The sequence below is a fragment of the Chamaea fasciata genome, unplaced genomic scaffold (genome assembly GCF_029207755.1).
Source record: "Chamaea fasciata isolate MVZ Bird 193981 ecotype frontalis unplaced genomic scaffold, bChaFas1.0.hap1 SCAF_381, whole genome shotgun sequence".
Lineage (NCBI taxonomy): Eukaryota > Metazoa > Chordata > Aves > Passeriformes > Sylviidae > Chamaea > Chamaea fasciata.
Window position 1 is genome coordinate 48,480 of NW_027094466.1, and position 16,798 is coordinate 65,277.

A 16,798-nucleotide genomic window follows, 5' to 3' on the forward strand; every position below is an offset into this window, starting at 1 on the left:
GACATAAGTGTGTGGAATGTATGTGTTCCTAGAGTTAGAATTCAATTTGTTTTGATAAGTTTATGATATGGGGATAAGACATAGAATGCCCTAGGGTGAGTTTATGCCGCTTGTATCCCCAGTCGCTTGTTCTGGACCTTTAAGACTGATTTTGAGAGCTAAGCAAGGAAAGAAAATGGTTGCAGTTTGTTTTAAGAAAACGACTTTCACTCCTCTGAATACCCTCTCTCGTATATTCAGCTCAAGCACAGACAGACTGCAGCACAAAGATGTGCTTTGCTCTTGGTTTCAGCTAGTTAGGGCAGAGAAGTTCCCTCGCTATTTGTTTTCCTTTTTCTTAGGACTGTTTAAACCTGCTGCAGACTGAAAAACCCAGAGCAGCGCCGAGAGCTGGCACCTGCAGCCCACAGGGCCTGCACCTGAGCATTTTATCAACACCAGAACAGCTGATAAGAGACCAAAAGAGCTCAGCTACAGCCCACAGCAAAGACTTTCTGAAGTTACCATCTCGCTTCAAAATAACAAAAAGTTTTATTATTTCATATTATTCATTCTTTATGCTTGTGACCACTTTGTTTGTTAAATAAATAGGTTTTCCCACTTTTCTCCAAAGAAGTTCTTTGCAAAAGCAGTTTAAAAGAATGAGACTGTTTAGGTTTACTTTCCAGAAGAACCCCATTCAAAGGTTTCCTCCCAAATTTACCCTAAACCTCGACAGCAACAAACAAATCAAACTACACAACAAAGAAGTCACAAATAAATTTCAATTAAAAACACCAAAACAAATAATTCCTAACTCAAGAAACCCATAAACCTCAAACCATCAAAACAAAAATACCACTTATAAATACACACAAAACCAAAAAAATCAATGTAACTATAAACAATACCTTTCAAATTATCCATAAGTATAAAACATATACTGCAATCAAACAAGCCAAATAAATTAACCCCTCTACTATAATAAACAATAGTCCAATTACAAATATTAGGAAACACAAAAAAATTACCTACATTCCACTACCTCAACCCACCAAAACAAACACTACATACTCACCATGATAAAAGCCACCGCTAAATAAATAACCTCCCCTATACCTCACACTACAGCCACTTCCACCATTGTAAACCTTAGAAAACATTTCCTTTAAAAATACAATATCTCACCAAAAAAAAATATTTCAACAATAAAACTCAGTTCTAAAACAATCTGATCGACATGTAAACTAAGAAACCTACCATGAAATAAATAGACCGTATCCCTTAGCATACACCATCTACAAACAAAATAAAACTACACAAAAAATTATTGAAAACCACCTTAAAACAACTAAACAGAAAAAAACTTTTAAAAATATTAAAATTGCATCTAACAAAACCTCCACCGGCCAGGCTGGCCCTAGGTAATCTGAATCCCTACATACAATAAACAAAAACAAAACCCCAATCGCACGTATCAGAAGCCTATTTAAAAAAAAAAAAAAAAAAAAAAAAAGCTACTTAAATTAATTCTACCTCAAATACAAACAAACCCATCCATACAGTTACCTTCCCTCAAAAACCAAATTACAGGCAATAAATAATACCAAAAAATAACATGAAACACTATGTACCACCAAAGAATGCAATATTGAATAAAAGCACCATATAAGTAATAAAGTAATAAAAGCACCGCATAGAAGTACCACTATTTATTAAAATCCCAGGTGAAGGGGGATTCCCCCAGTTTGAACACAGACAATAAAAGGAGTTTCTTTCCTCAATTTAAACTCCTTTGTCCTCAAAACCCCCTTTTTTTTTTTCTAGGGACGCCAGGGAAGGATTGGGAAGACAAAATTGAAAGGGAAAAGGAGAAAAGTCCCCCCTACAAATCCACACCGGCTCACCTGCTCCTGCTGCCCGGCACAAAGGTTTGTCCCTCGGCATCTCCTGAAGCAATACTCCATATCCGAGGGTTCCCCCAAACTCTGTAAGACGAGCTCGCCATCATCCCGTAAGACACTCCAGAGAGCCTCGCAGAAGCTGCTCCCTCCGGCAGCTCCACGCTAGACTGAGCTGAGGCTCCCCGCGTAAGCAGCTCGGGCAGGAGCCACCTGCCCCTCATTATCCTTTACAGCTCACGCCTGCGGCTGCTCTGTCCCCTCGTTATCCTAACAGCTCACGCCTGCAGCTGCTGCCAGCCCGAGGGTGAGGGCGGGGCAGAGGGAACTTGCTGCAGACATTTCACTGTTTGCACCGACACACTGGGGCACCGGGCTTTGCTTGCTAGGGATAAGCAAAAATTAAAGAGTTGACTTTTCTTGTTGTCATCATCCTTGAAGAAAGGAAAAATATATCAGGACTCGTGTGACTTCTCTGTGAACACAAAGTGCAAGGAACTTGGGAGGGGGAGGTCTTAAAACAACACCGGTTTCCTATAGCAGCAGCTGCTTTTGGTGCACACTGAAGCTTCTCTAGGCTTGTTTCAACGCTCTGCAGCAGTTAAGAGAGTACCACCTATTTAGGGGATACTGTAAAAGCTTTAGCTTTTCTAGAGATTTTCTCACCCCTTAAAACTGTATTTTATATTTCTATTTTTGTTACTTATATTTTTCTATTTTTGTATTTATTTAATTTGTGTTGACTTGTTTATTTTTTAAACTATATGAATTCATTTACCTAACACATCAGAACCACAATGAATTAAAATTAAATTAGCCTCGTTTTCTAAGGGGTAAAGATTTAATATTTATTTAATAATGTTGGTATGTTTTCTCTGTCATTGTTTTTTCTTGGGGGGCAGTGTTTGTAGGGGCTTTTGTTTTGGTTTTTGTTTTTCTGTTTGCTTTGTTTTGGAGTTCTTTGTTAATAAACAAAGAGGTTCAGAGAGGCACAAAATAAAATGTCAACTTTGTTTTATTGCTACCTCTGAAATACAACTCGACACCAAGTTATTGCTGGTAATACTGTGTATGGGTAGAATGAGACCTGTTAAGGGGTTGAAAGGAAAAAAGTGGCAGCATGGTGCTGAATAGCTCCTGCTTTACCAACATGAATTTGGTAAATTTCCTTGGAAATGTGCCCTACAAGGTACAAAAACTCCAATTAGGATGGAAAACTGGAAAAAAAAATATATTCTCTTACTAGAATCAGAGAGAGAAAAAACATCAAATAAAAGGAAGAAATAACATCTAAATCCCAGCTTGCCTGGAAAACAAGCTTAGGCATTTCTAATACTGCAAACTTTTGGAACAGTCATCAAGTTGGTGGAAGTTCATGGAACAACAAATTTAAATCTGCTTCCTCTGCTCTAAGTTTAAAGGGAAGTGGAAATTCAACAGGTCCAGCTACTCCTATCCAAGAATGATCTGTGTTTTGTGGGAGTAACAATGCAAAGAAACTCGAATCTTACTTGGATTTGACATCTGAAACTCTCAGCAGAGTTGGGAAGTTTCAGTGGAACAAAAGCACCACACTTCCTGCAATAACAAAATTGGACTCGGCAAGTCAGGAATTTTATTTACACATCCACGGACGAGGAGGGGGATGACACCAGGAATACACTCCAGCTGAAAGCAAGGATTTATTGGAAAAGGCAGGAAATCAAACTGACAGTCTCTGTCCAGTTATGGCCAGGCAATTATCCAGGAGTCAGAAAGAAAAGTGGGAACCTTGGACTGGGATAAGGCCTTCCAGTGGCTTCACTTCCTACTGGCTCTCTCCTTTTTGCCCACAACCTGCAAGAGGAAAAACAACAGGAATAAAGTCTCAAACAGGATGGCCTTGGTCCAGGCAGACTGAGGTGCAGCTCCCAGGGAGGGAGGCCAGGCTGTGCCTCGGGGAGCTCCGGGAATCTGGGATTGCCCGTGGGATTCAAGGGCTGGAAAAGCACACCCACCTGCCAGGTTCAGTGCTGGGACAGAGCAAGGCCGGGGCTCGGGGGCAGCAGTTAGAGCTGGGACTGCAGGAGAACACCCCAAACCCGGGTTAAACATCCGGCATGACACGCAGCACGCTCCGGGAGAAACTCGGGCGGGAGAAGCCCCGGGATGCTCCACGTTCCTTGCCCTTGGCAGCTGTGCCAGGGCCTCCCTCAGAATGCTGACCTCACCGTGCAGCTCCTACAAAACAGGAGAACTTATGGGAATCGCCCAGAATCCCTGGACTTCCAGTTATTAAGAACCACAGCTGCAGCGAAAGGTGTACAAACTCTACTGCAAACCAGTAGGTCTGAGGAGACACAGGACTTTATTCCAGAGGTGGCATGTTGGTGTTACTACTTTAAGCTCCTGCCGCTAGAACATATTTGTACCATAAATTCATTATTGAGGCAGCTAAATTGAAATTAGATTTTTTACAGTAAAGTCAGCCAAAAAAGAGAGTCTCAAAAATAGGATATAGGCCGCACAGTTATTCAAAAAAAAAGTTCTCATTCATGAGCATAACCTGCCAGCCTCTCATGTTTTCAGTCCTTACCATTTATTTTTACCAAGGTGATGATTAAAACCTTGTCAAAAGCTCAAAAAAAAAAAAAAATCCAGGACAAGGCAGGTGTTTTCCCAAGTACCCTCAGTGTGGAGCTGTGTCAGCCACAAGTGTTTGCTCCCTCAGCCCAGCCCGGAGCAGGCTCCAGCTGCTGCCCAGGGGGGTTACCAAGGGACTCACTTGTTTGAAGCTGTAAACGCAGGTGGCCTGCACTGGAGTGCCAATAAATGTGAAATGTGTGACTCTCACCTTGAATAGCGATCGATCTTCTCAGGGGAGCCCCTCACCCAGGATGGGGGGCTCTGCCACGGATTTCATCCCTCTGCATCTGAAACAAAGTCAGGACAACAGTCAGAGTGCTGCAGGATACCTTGACAGCTCCACACATCTTGTGGCAATCTAGGAATACCCTCTACAGTCTAACCACACCCCACATCACAAATTTCAAGCCCCCGGCACTATTACCCTCGTACCCCTACACCCAGACTGAGCAGCAAGGCAGAGCAGCTCCCGGCCAAACACACACCAACACCCGTGACACAGCACAGGACAAACGAGGGGACGCAACAGGGACAGAAAACTCTGGGCAAGAAGAATGACCCTGAGGGTCCAGAGAACTTGGAATGAGATGACCGAGGTGAGACGGAAGGTGAGCTGGCCAGGCTCAGAGAACCCTGCAGGAACAAGATGCCATCGGGATGACTTATCCCAAGAAACACAGAGATGGATGCCTGAGAATCCTACGGTCAGAATCCTCCACCTGTCTTTGCATTCTCACAAGACCTAACCCGCCGGAATGGATCAGGGCGGTGCACGGCTGTCAGTACAGCTCAGAACAAGTCCTGAAAAGGCATTGGACTGGATGCTTGTGAAGAGAGATGGATTCTGATGAGTGTCCGAGCAGCTGAGGCAAAGGCACCCGGCTGAGGAGCACAGAGATCAGAAATGCTAAGACTGATGCCAGGGGTTTTGACAGGCCCCTGAAAGGACTAAAGGAAAAGACAAGACACCAAACAGACAGAGTGCACAACAGACAAGTGACACAACACACACCAGGACTGCTCTGCCCTGCACACCTCAGCACTGACATGAAAAATGAGACTTTCCCTTCATGTAGCCTAAGGGGTCACATCTTGGTGCCCCCAACTCCAAATCTGACTTAAAAAACCCCTCCCGGTGATCCCTGCCCTGGCATCCTGCTTTCATCCCCTCTGTGAGCCATCACCCTCCACTTATCTCTCAGGCATCCAGGGAGGCAAATCCCTGCCAGGTCCAAAGAGGGCCGCCTCTGCCTCAGGAAAATTCCTGCTGTCGCTGGGCTGTTGTCTCTTAGTCAGCTACAACAAAGAAAACCAAACATGAATGCGTGATCTTAGCAGCCCATCACCCAAAACCCGACAATTCTGCTACTCACCGTCTCCTAAGCTTGCCTGTGTCCTCGGCCCCGCGCTTCAGCTGCGCTCAGAGGCCAACGCCGGCGTCGCAGGGTCTGCCTGGGTAAAGAGCAGACAAGGTGACGTGGCAGCGCTGGAACTTGAGGGGACCCTCCCTCCTCCTCCTTCTCCTCCCTGACTCACCTCAACTCCTCGGCCGTTATCCAAGCCTACCTGGATGGGGCCTTCACAAGGAGAAGATCAAGGCTCCATCACAGACTCCTGGAATGCTCCCGGAGGGCTCACGGGTGAGGTGACGCGGGTCTGTCGTCCCGTTGGTGAGAGGGGAGCTCGGCCTCCTGCGAGTGGACTCCCTAAAACACACAATAACGGAGGCTTAGAGTTGCACCAGCGAGTGAGGCTTGAACAATAGCAACGGCTTCTGTCCACTCGTCACTGCTCACCTCGCCCACGTCAGCTTGACTGCTGAGATCCGGCTTCACCACCTAAAAATAAAGACAAAGAACAGAGCTGTAACACAGCCATCATTTACACCTCCCCTGCAAACAGAAACAGGGACTGACCTTCTCAGGGGAGCCCCTCACCCAGGATGGGGGGCTCTGCCACAGATTTCATCTCTCTGCATCTGAAAGAAAGTTCGGACAAAAGTCAGAGTGCTGCAGGATACCTTGACAGCTCCAGACATCTTGTGGCAATCTAGGAATACCCTCTACAGTCTAACTACACCCCACATCACAAATTTCAAGCCCCCGGCACTATTACCCTCGTACCCCTACACCCAGACTGAGCAGCAAGGCAGAGCAGCTCCGGGCCAAACACACACCAACACCCGTGACACAGCACAGGACAAACGAGGGGACGCAACAGGGACAGAAAACTCTGGCAAGAAGAACGACCCTGAGGGTCCAGAGAACTCGGAATGAGATGACCGAGGTGAGACGGAAGGTGAGCTGGCCAGGCTCAGAGAACCCTGCAGGAACAAGATGCCATCGGGATGACTTATCCCAAGAAACACAGAGATGGATGCCTGAGAATCCTACGGTCAGAATCCTCCACCTGTCTTTGCATTCTCACAAGACCTAACCCGCCGGAATGGATCAGGGCGGTGCACGGCTGTCAGTACAGCTCAGAACAAGACCTGAAAAGGCATCGGACTGGATGCTTGTGAAGAGAGATGGATTCTGATGAGTGTCCGAGCAGCTGAGACAAAGGCACCTGGCTGAGGAGCACAGAGATCAGAAATGCTAAGACTGATGCCAGGGGTTTTGATAGGCCCCTGAAAGGACTAAAGGAAAAGACAAGACACCAAACAGACAGAGTGCACAACAGACAAGTGACACAACACACACCAGGACTGCTCTGCCCTGCACACCTCAGCACCGACATGAAAAATGAGACTTTCCCTTCATGTAGCCTAAGGGGTCACATCTGGGACATCCCCAGCTCCAAACCCGACTCAAAAAATCCCTCCCAGTGATCCCTGCCCTGGTACCCCACTTTCATCCCCTCCCTAGTTCCGAGCCCTCCACTTATCTCTCAGACGTCTGGGGAGGTGAATCCACGCTGGGCCCCAAAGAGGGCCGCCTCTCCTTCAGGGAAATTCCTCCTGTCACTGGGCTGCTGTCTCATAGTCAGCTACAATAAAGAAAATCAAATATCAAAGCATAATCTTAGCTGCACATCAGCCAAAACCCAGCAGCTCTGCTACTCACCGTCTCTTAAGCAGGACCGGGTCCTCGGGCCCCGTGCGTGCTTCAGCTGAGCTCGGAGGCCGACGCTCGCAGCGCCAAAGCCTTAGAGGCATTACTGGCACCGAGCCCACCCACCGTGGCCTCCATTAGGGCTGTGAGCATCCCCGGTTAGAGCAGGACAGGAACGCAGGGTGGACATCCCCGGTGAACCTCAACCCTGTGGACTCTGCCCCACCACTGTCACTTCCTGCCTGGCCCTAGCTTAGGGTTACTGCCTGCACCTCTCAGGACTTCTGGCCTTGTCTTGCGTTAGGATTGCTGCCGGCACCTGCTCTCAGGGAAACAGTGTTGGCAGCAGCGCTGTGAGGGCTGGTATACCTGTACTCTGACTTGTATCCTAGGCTGTACCCCCGATTTTCACTGTGTGTTCTCTAGACCTCGAGTCCTTTACTTCTCAAGCCCTCCTTCAGCCTCTGTGTGCCACTGTAAACTCCCCCTGCTGAACCCTACTAACCCTACGCCTTGCAACTGGCATTGCTCCTAATCAGGACACTCCTGGGCCAGGAATCCCCTGCTGCAGCCTAACCCTGTGGACTCTAAAAGAAGGCCAATAATGTGAAGCTCCCTAGAACATGGAGATGGGTCAGAACTGCCCCGCCCAGCAAAGGCTCTGGTGATGCTGAGGAGAAACCCTCACCCTTTACTTTTGAAGGGACCACCCCACTAGGGCCTTCTCTTCTAAGGTAACTTTAAATCACCTCCCGGGACTGAAAAGGTTTTTTCCCTTCTCCTGACCACCAGCCCCAACACTTAGCTTTTGGAACACGAGTGGAACGTCCGTCCTCGACAGAAATGAACATGTCGGCACCGCAGACGTCGACGTGTTCTCAGCATCCGCTTTGGGGCTGCCATATCCAGACTTTGTCTCCGCACCTCCTCGCGCTACCTAGGATCACAAAACAGGAAATGTGACTATCCCCCTCCAGAAGAGTAATCCCCAGGGCTCCTCTGCACCGCTGCCCCAGCTCCCCCTCAGATCTTCACTCCGCTCCAGAGGCTGACAGGAGTGGACCCAGCAAAAGGAAAAAGTAAATGCTGAGCACATCGCTCACCTATGGGTCACCCTGCCTAAAGGGCAACTCACCGGCTCTCTCTATTCCTTAGCACGCCTGGGACAGCAGTGGCACCTGCAAAGAAACAAAAGAAGCAAAAAATCATGCTGAGTTACTGTGAAACAGCAACCTCCCCAGTCTGACTGAAGCATGCCACAAGTATACCTTAATGCTGCACCCATCTGGCCTCTGGGGCCAGCACATCTGGCAAGGGGACAACCTAAAGTAAAAAAAAAAAAGAACAGTGAATGCTTAGAGTTGCACCAGCAAGTGAGACTTGAACAATAGCAACTGCTTCTATCCACCAGTCACTGCTCACCTTGCCCACGTCAGCTTGACTGCTGAGATCCAGCTCCACCTCTGGGAATTCCTTGCTGTCACCAGACTGCTGTCTCTTAGTCAGGTACCGTAGAGAAAACCAAATGCTGATGTACAATCTCAGCAGATCTGTTGGCCGGTCAGTGAGGGGGTCTCCCTGTAATACCAGTGGACCACCTAAAACACACAAACAATAATGGAGGCTTACAGCTGCACCAGAAACACCACTACCCTGACCACACAAATACATGAATACTAGAAAAGAAAAAACAAAAAATAATGCAGCAAAAAAAGCCAACTCTTATTACTATAAGTCCAACTACCAAATATAATAAAAATAACCCCCATGTCCAATCCCCTCAAAAAACCTTCAAAATATATACCTGCAACCCCCTCAATCCTAAAACTAAAAGATCCATTCAACTATAAACAGCATCTCCCAAATTTTCCATAATTATAGAACACACACTAAAACCAAACAAGCTAAATAAATAAATCCCTGTAATACAATAAACAATAATTGAATTATAAATATTAGAAAACCCTAATAAATTAGCTACATCACACTACCCCAAACCCATCAAAACAAATACTACACACTCACCATAATAAAAACCACCACCAAATAAATAAAAACCTCCTTTACATCTCACACTACAGCCAATTACACCATTGTAAACCTTAGAAAACACACCCTCAAAAAACACTGTATCTCACCAAAAACAATTCAACAAAACTCAGTTCAAAAATACTCTGACCGACATGTAAACTACAAAACCTAACACGAAAAAGAAACCATATCTCTCACCATACACCATCTACAAACAAGATAAAGCTACACAATAAATCATTCAAAGCCACTAAACAGAAAAAATAGCCCTACCCAACTTGAATCCCTACATATCACACACAAAACCCCAATACCACGTATCAGAAGTCTAGCAAAGAAAGCTACTTAAATTAATTCTACCTCAAATACAAACAACCCCTCCAACAAAGTTATCCTCACTCAAAAACCAAATTACACATAACATCAAAAATCAGACAAAACACTACACGCCACCCAAGAGCATAATACTTAATAAAAACCACATAGAAATACCACAACTCATTAAAAATCCAGGTGGAAAGTTTTCTTCAGTTTGAATACTGACAACCACAGAAGAAGAGTTTCTTCACTGAATTTGAACTCCTTTTCTCTCCATAACTCCTTTTATTTCCTGGGAGCACCACAGAGAAATTAGTAAGACAAAGCTGCAAAGAAAAAAAAAATCTCCCCTACAAACCCATGCTGGCTTACCTGCTACGGCTGTCCGGCACAAAGAAACCCCCCACACCCACGTGCTCCTGCAGGCGCTGTAAGAAGCTTTCCCACCACCGCAGAAACCACGCTGAGCTCCTCACGGCCCGATGCCAAAGTGAACTCGGGCTCCTCTATTAAACCGCCCCCGGCTAGAACCGGCCCCTCATTATCCTTTACAGCTTACACTTGTGGCGGCTCTGCTGCCCTCCTCATCCTGACGGTCACACCTGGGGCTGCTCTGTCCCCTCACCATCCTGTGACAGCTCTCACCTGCAGCTGCTGCCAGTCCGAGTGTCGGGGCAGGGGAAGAGGGGACTTGTGCTCATCCCCGGAGAATTCGTTGTCCGCACCTGACGCGCTGGGGCACCGGGCTTTCCTTGATAGGGATAACGACCCCTCTTCTCCTGCACGTGCCCAAGGCTGAAACTGGGATTCCACCTCCTAAATTCCGTATGTGTGAGGGTCATAATCCCCAAGGAAATCCCCCCGCAATCGTTACCCTCCATTTACAATTTTTCCTTTGGAATCGTTGCTAACTTGTCTTTCTGTGCAAGGGTTCCAAACGTTCATTGGGAGTTCAGTAGCCGGGTTGGTTTGTTTATAACTTAGCTGACAATCCCAGGCTAAATCCAAACACCCAGAGATACAGGGAAATATGGAGACAGTTTATAAATATTGCCCAACCCTTACCCTGAATTCTTCATCACACATCCTCGGAGCAGATTTACTCCATCCTTTCTTCCCAGCAGCACCTCTCCAGCACAAATCTCACTTCTCACAACTGTTTCTTCCCACAAACCAAACAGAAATCTACTACGAGGCGAGGCGGGGAGGGGCGAGGCCGGTCTCGGGGCAGAGCCCCCGGGCCCTCAGGGCGGGCCGGGGGGACCGGAGCAGAGCCCGGGCCGGGTTGGAGCCGGAGCCGGTCTGAGGGCGGAGGCCCCGGGCCCTCAGCGCGGGCCGGGGGGCGGGGGCGGTTCCCGGGGCCCGCTGTCCAATCAGCACTGCCGATGCCTCAGCGAGCCCGCCAATCGCGGGGATTCAAAAGGGTGGCGGAAGTAGCTGCTGCTCTATGGGCTCGGTGTGGAACGCCCCGGTGGGGTCCCGGCGCCGTGCACTTGGGACCCGCCCCGCGCCCCTGAAGCCGCGCCCCCGGTACTGCCCGGCCCCGGCTGCCTCCGGGCCCCGCCTCACAGAGCCCCGGCTCCGCCCCGGCTCCGCCCCGACCCCGCCCCGGCTCCGCCCCTGCTCCACCCCGAGCCCGCCCCGGCTCCGCCCCGAGCCCGCCCCGGCTCCGCCCCTGCTCCGCCCCGAGCCCGCCCCGGCTCCGCCCCGAGCCCGCCCCGGCTCCGCCCCGAGCCCGCCCCGGCTCCGCCCAAAGCCCTCCCCGGCTCCGCCCAAAGCCCGCCCCGGCTCTGTCCCGAGCCCGCCCCGGCTCCGCCCCGAGCCCGCCCCGGCTCCACCCCGGCTCCGCCCCGAGCCCACCCCGCCTCCGCCCCGAGCCCGCCCCGGCGCCCCGCGCTGCCCGGGATGGGGGCGGGACCATCGCCCGCGGCCCCGCCCCGCCCCTCACAGCTGAGCCGAGCCGAGGTTGCTCGCGGCCCTGCGCGGAGCCAGGCGGGGCCGGGAATGGGACCGGCCGTTCTGGTTCGGGTCCTGTCAGTGTCGGCTGCGGCTCCCGAGCGGTGCGGCCCCCCTCGGCGGGCGGGCTGTGGGTCTCGGGGCCTGAGGACCGGGCTGGCGTTGCGGTCGGGATCGGGACCGGGATCGCTGCGGGCGGCAGGAGCCGCTCCTGCTCCGCCTGCAGCCGGAGCTGCGCTGGAGTCCTGGCGGGGCTCTGGGCACGGGAGGACGGCGGCGGCGATTGCCTCTGATAACCTCTGATATCGACCCCCCCACAGCATCATTGATCCCCACCCGAGTGTCACTGACCCCCCCCAATGTCATTGATGCCACCCCAATATTCCATTGATCTTCCCTCAGCGTCGCTGACCCCCCCCCAAAATTCCATTGATCCCCTCCACTTGATCCCGCCCTTTTTCTCCCCTCACGTTTCCCGCACTTTTTCGTGGGGAACCACCCCTGAGGGGTCCTGTGGAAGGATTCTGGAGGTCCGAGGGGTGAATTTGGGGTTTGGAGGGAGGTTTTGGGGGGTCCCAGGGATGGATTTGGGGGTTTTTGGGGGTCCAAGGGATGGATTTGGGGGTCCCGGGGTGGATCTGGGGTCCTGGGGAGGTTTTGGGGGGTCCCAGGGGTGGATTTGGGGTTCATGGGGAGGGGTTTGGGGGTTTTTTGGGGCCTCAGGGGTGAATTTGGGGTCCGGGGAGAGGTTTTGGGGGTTTTTTGGGGACCCAGGGGTGAATTTGGGGTCTGGGGAGGGGTTTTTGGGGGTCCCTCACCTGCAGGGCGTCGCAGGGGTGGCAGGGGGAGGGGGCAGCGGGGGGGGCCCAGCGCCCACCCCCCCTTGGGCTTCAGGAGGGCGTCGATGAGACCGAAACAGCTCGGGGGGGGGGTCAAAAACCGGGGGGGGTCACGGGCTGGAACCCCCCAGTGCCCCCCAAACCACCCCCAGGGCCCCCCGACCTCCAGGAGCCCGCAAAACCCTCCTCAGGTTCCTTTGATGCCTCAAATGGGCCGCCCAAACCTCCCGAAGATCCCCCAAAACCACCCAAAGCAGCCCCCAGGACTCCCCCCAGGCCCCCCAAAACCCCCCAAACCCCTCCAGGACAACTCGGGACCCCCAGGACCCCCCAAAATCCACCCCCCCCGTCCCCCTGAGGCCTCATTTGACCCGCTCCACGTTGCGGACAGGCACCAGCTGATCAAGCCACAAGCACCAGCACCTGCGGGACTGGGATGGACTGGGAGCACTGGGAGGGTGATCAGAGAGAACTGGGATGGACGGGGAGTGGACTGGGATGAACTGGCAGGCGTGTGGGGGTCCATGGTGGGCACACGGTGCCTAACTGGTCTATACTGGGATGGGTCTAATGGCCTCAGGGGAGGGGGTGTGGCCACACCGGTCCAGACTGGGAGGGGTGTCACCATGGCGCCGGAGGCGGAGTCGAGGATTCGGGCGAGGCAGGGACACCTAGGGGACAGCCAGGGCACTCCCAGGGACACCTAGGGGACACCAGGGCACCCCAGGGACAGCCAGGGCACCCCAGGGACACCTAGGGGACAGCCAGGGCCCCCCAGGGACACCTAGAAGACAGCCAGGGCCCCACAGGGACAGCCAGGGCCCCGCAATGGACAGCAAGGGCACCTCCAGGGACACCTAAGGGACAGCCAGGGCACCCCTAGGGACACCTAAACGAAAGCCTGGGTACCCCAGGGACAGCCAGGGCACCCCAGGGACAGACAAGGTACCCCTAGGGACACATAAGGGACAGCCAGGGCCCTGACAGGGACACCCAGGGCACCCCCAGGGACACCAAGGGGACAGCCAGGGCACCTCCAGGGACACCTAGGGGACAGGCAGTTCACCCCCAGGGACACCAAGGGGACAGCCACGGCACCCCAGGGACACCTAGGGGACAGCCAGGGCACCCCAGGGACGCCTTGGGGACAGCAAGGCACCCCAAGGACACCTAGGGGACAGCCAGGGCACCCCAGGGAAAGCCAGGGCACCCCAGGGACACCTAGGGGACAGCCAGGGCACCCCCAGGGGTTGAAGGGGCCCCCCCGCTCCAAACCCAGCACGGCCGCCTGCGTTGCGGCCCCCCAAAAACCCATGGCCGCCCCCCGAGCTGATATCGACCCCCCCACAGCATCATTGATCCCCACCCGAGTGTCACTGACCCCCCCAATGTCATTGATGCCCCCCCAATATTCCATTGATCCTTCCTCAGCGTCGCTGACCCCCCCCCAAAATTCCATTGATCCCCTCCACTTGATCCCGCCCTTTTTCTCCCCTCATGTTTCCCGCCCTTTTTCTCCCCTCACGTTTCCCGCCCTTTTTCTCCCCTCACGTTTCCCGCCCTTTTTCGTGGGGAACGACCCCTGAGGGGTCCTGTGGAGGGATTCTGGAGGTCCGAGGGGTGAATTTGGGGTTTGGAGGGAGGTTTTGGGGGGTCCCAGGGATGGATTTTGGGGTTTTTGGGGGTCCAAGGGATGGATTCGAGGGTCCCGGGGTAGATCTGGGGTCCTAGGGAGGTTTTGGGGGGTCCCAGGGATGGATTTGGGGTTCATGGGGAGGGGTTTGGGGGTTTTATGGCGCCTCAGGGGTGAATTTGGGGTTCGGGGAGAGGTTTTGGGGGTTTTTTGGGGTCCCAGGGGTGAATTTGGGGTCTGGGGAGGGGTTTTTGGGGGTCCCTCACCTGCAGGGCGTCGCGGGGGTGGCAGGGGGAGGGGGCAGCGGGGGGGGCCCAGCGCCCACCCCCCCTTGGGCTTCAGGAGGGCGTCGATGAGGCCGAAACAGCTCGGGGGGGGGGGGGGGGTCAAAAACGGGGGGCGGTCACGGGCTGGAACCCCCCAGTGCCCCCCAAACCACCCCCAGGGCCCCCCCGACCTCCAGGAGCCCGCAAAACCCTCCTCAGGTTCCTTTGATGCCTCAAATGGGCCGCCCAAACCTCCCGAAGCCCCCCCAAAAACACCCACAGCAGCCCCTTGAGACTCCCCGCAGACCCCCCAAAACCCCCCAAACCCCTCCAGGACAACTCGGGACCCCCAGGACCCCCCAAAATCCGCCCCCCCCTCCCCCTGAGGCCTCATTTGACCCACTCCATGTTGCGGACAGGCACCAGCTGATCAAGCCACAAGCACCAGCACCTGCGGGACTGGGATGGACTGGGAGCACTGGGAGGGTGATCAGAGGGAACTGGGATGGACGGGGAGTGGACTGGGACGAACTGGCAGGCGTGTGGGGGTCCGTGGTGGGCACACGGTGCCTAACTGGTCTGTACTGGGATGGGTCTAATGGCCCCAGGGGAGGGGGTGTGGCCACACTGGTCCAGACTGGGAGGGGTGTCACCATGGCGCCGGAGGCGGAGTCGAGGATACGAGCGAGGCAGGGACACCTAGGGGACAGCCAGGGCACCCCAGAGACACCTAATGGACAGCCAGGGCACCCCAGGGACACCTAGGGGACATCAAGGGCACCCCAGAGGCAGCCACGGCACCCCACAGATAGCCAGGGCACCCCCAGGGACACCTAAGGAACAGCCAGGGCACCCCCAGGGACACCTAAAGGAAAGCCAGGGCACCCCAGGGACAGCCAGGGCACCCCAGGGACACCTAGGGGACAGCCAGGGCCCCACAGGGACAGCCAGGGCCCCCCAATGGACAGCAAGGGCACCTCCAGGGACACCTAAGGGACAGCCAGGGCACCCCAGGGACACCTAGGGGACAGCCAGGGCACCCACAGGGACACCCAGGGCACCCCAGGGACACCTAGGGGACATCAAGGGCACCCCAGAGGCAGCCACGGCACCCCACAGATAGCCAGGGCACCCCCAGGGACACCTAAGGGACAGCCAGGGCCCCACAGGGACAGCCAGGGCCCCCCAATGGACAGCAAGGGCACCTCCAGGGACACCTAAGGGACAGCCAGGGCACCCCAGGGACAACTACGGGACAGCCAGGGCCCCCACAGGGACAGACAAGGTACCCCTAGGGACACATAAGGGACAGCCAGGGCCCTGACAGGGACACCCAGGGCACCCTCAGGGACACCAGGGCATCCCCAAGGACACCTAGGGGACAGCCAGGGCACCCCAGGGAAAGGCAGGGCACCCCAGGGACACCAAGGGGACAGCCAGGGCACCCCCAGGGACACCTAGGGGACAGCCAGGTCACCCGCAGGCACGCCTAGGGGACAGCCAGGGATCCCCAGGGACAGCCAGGGCACCACCAGGGACACCCAGGGGACAGACAGGGCACCCCAGGGGCAGCCAGGGCACCCCCAGGGACCGTTAGGGGACAGCCAGGGTACCCCAAGGGACACCTAAAGGACAGCCAGGGCACCCCAGGAACAGCCAGGGCACCCCCGGGGACACCCAGGGGACCCCAGGGACACCTAGGGGACAGCCAGGGCACTCCCAGGGACACCTAGGGGACAGGCAGGGCAACCTTGGGACAGCCAGGGCTCCCCCAGGGACAACTAGGGGACAGCCAGGGACCCCCAGGGACACCTAGGGGACAGCCAGGGCACTCCCAGGGACACCTAGGGGACAGGCAGGGCACCCTAGGGACAGCCAGGGCTCCCCCAGGGACAACTAGAGGACAGCCAGGGAACCCCCAGGGACACCTAGGGGACAGTCAGGGCACTCCAGGGACACCTAGGGGACAGCCAGAGCACCCCAAGGACAGCCAGGGCACCCCCAGGGACACCTCGGGGACAGGCAGGGCACCCCAGGGACACCAGGGCACACCCAGGGACACCTAGGGGACAGCCAAGGCAACCCCAGGGACACCTAGGGGACAGGCAGGGCACCCCCAGGGACACATAAGGGACAGCCAGGGCACCTCAAGGAGAGCCAGGGCACCCCCAGGGACATCTAAGGGACAGCTAGGGCA

General features: G+C 54.1%; 3 long non-coding RNA genes across 8 annotated transcripts in view; all 3 read right to left on the reverse strand.

The window, feature by feature from the left end:
- LOC136305373 (uncharacterized) overlaps window positions 1-2,138 on the reverse strand; it is a 29,574-nt gene extending 27,436 nt beyond the window's left edge. The window contains exon 1 of the long non-coding RNA XR_010725304.1: window positions 1,887-2,138. This is a non-coding gene — a long non-coding RNA (uncharacterized lncRNA). The remainder of the gene's footprint in view (window positions 1-1,886) is intronic.
- A 1,334-nt stretch (window positions 2,139-3,472) lies between these two features.
- On the reverse strand, window positions 3,473-5,774 carry LOC136305367 (uncharacterized). 2 transcript variants are annotated; one of them, XR_010725289.1, is made up of 3 exons: window positions 4,714-5,774; window positions 3,878-4,100; window positions 3,473-3,716 (listed from the first exon to the last, which is right to left on the reverse strand). It is a non-coding gene; the product is annotated as an uncharacterized lncRNA (long non-coding RNA). The 2 variants fall into 2 exon arrangements; XR_010725290.1 differs by lacking the exon at window positions 4,714-5,774 and adding an exon at window positions 4,645-4,703.
- Window positions 5,775-7,574: 1,800 nt separating this feature from the next.
- On the reverse strand, window positions 7,575-11,222 carry LOC136305371 (uncharacterized). 5 transcript variants are annotated; one of them, XR_010725299.1, is made up of 6 exons: window positions 10,973-11,222; window positions 10,553-10,708; window positions 8,981-10,199; window positions 8,827-8,881; window positions 8,694-8,736; window positions 7,575-8,495 (listed from the first exon to the last, which is right to left on the reverse strand). It is a non-coding gene; the product is annotated as an uncharacterized lncRNA (long non-coding RNA). The 5 variants fall into 5 exon arrangements; XR_010725298.1 differs by having other exon boundaries at window positions 10,553-10,723; XR_010725301.1 differs by lacking the exon at window positions 10,973-11,222 and having other exon boundaries at window positions 8,981-9,156; window positions 10,082-10,199; window positions 10,553-10,926.
- Window positions 11,223-16,798: the final 5,576 nt, after the last annotated feature.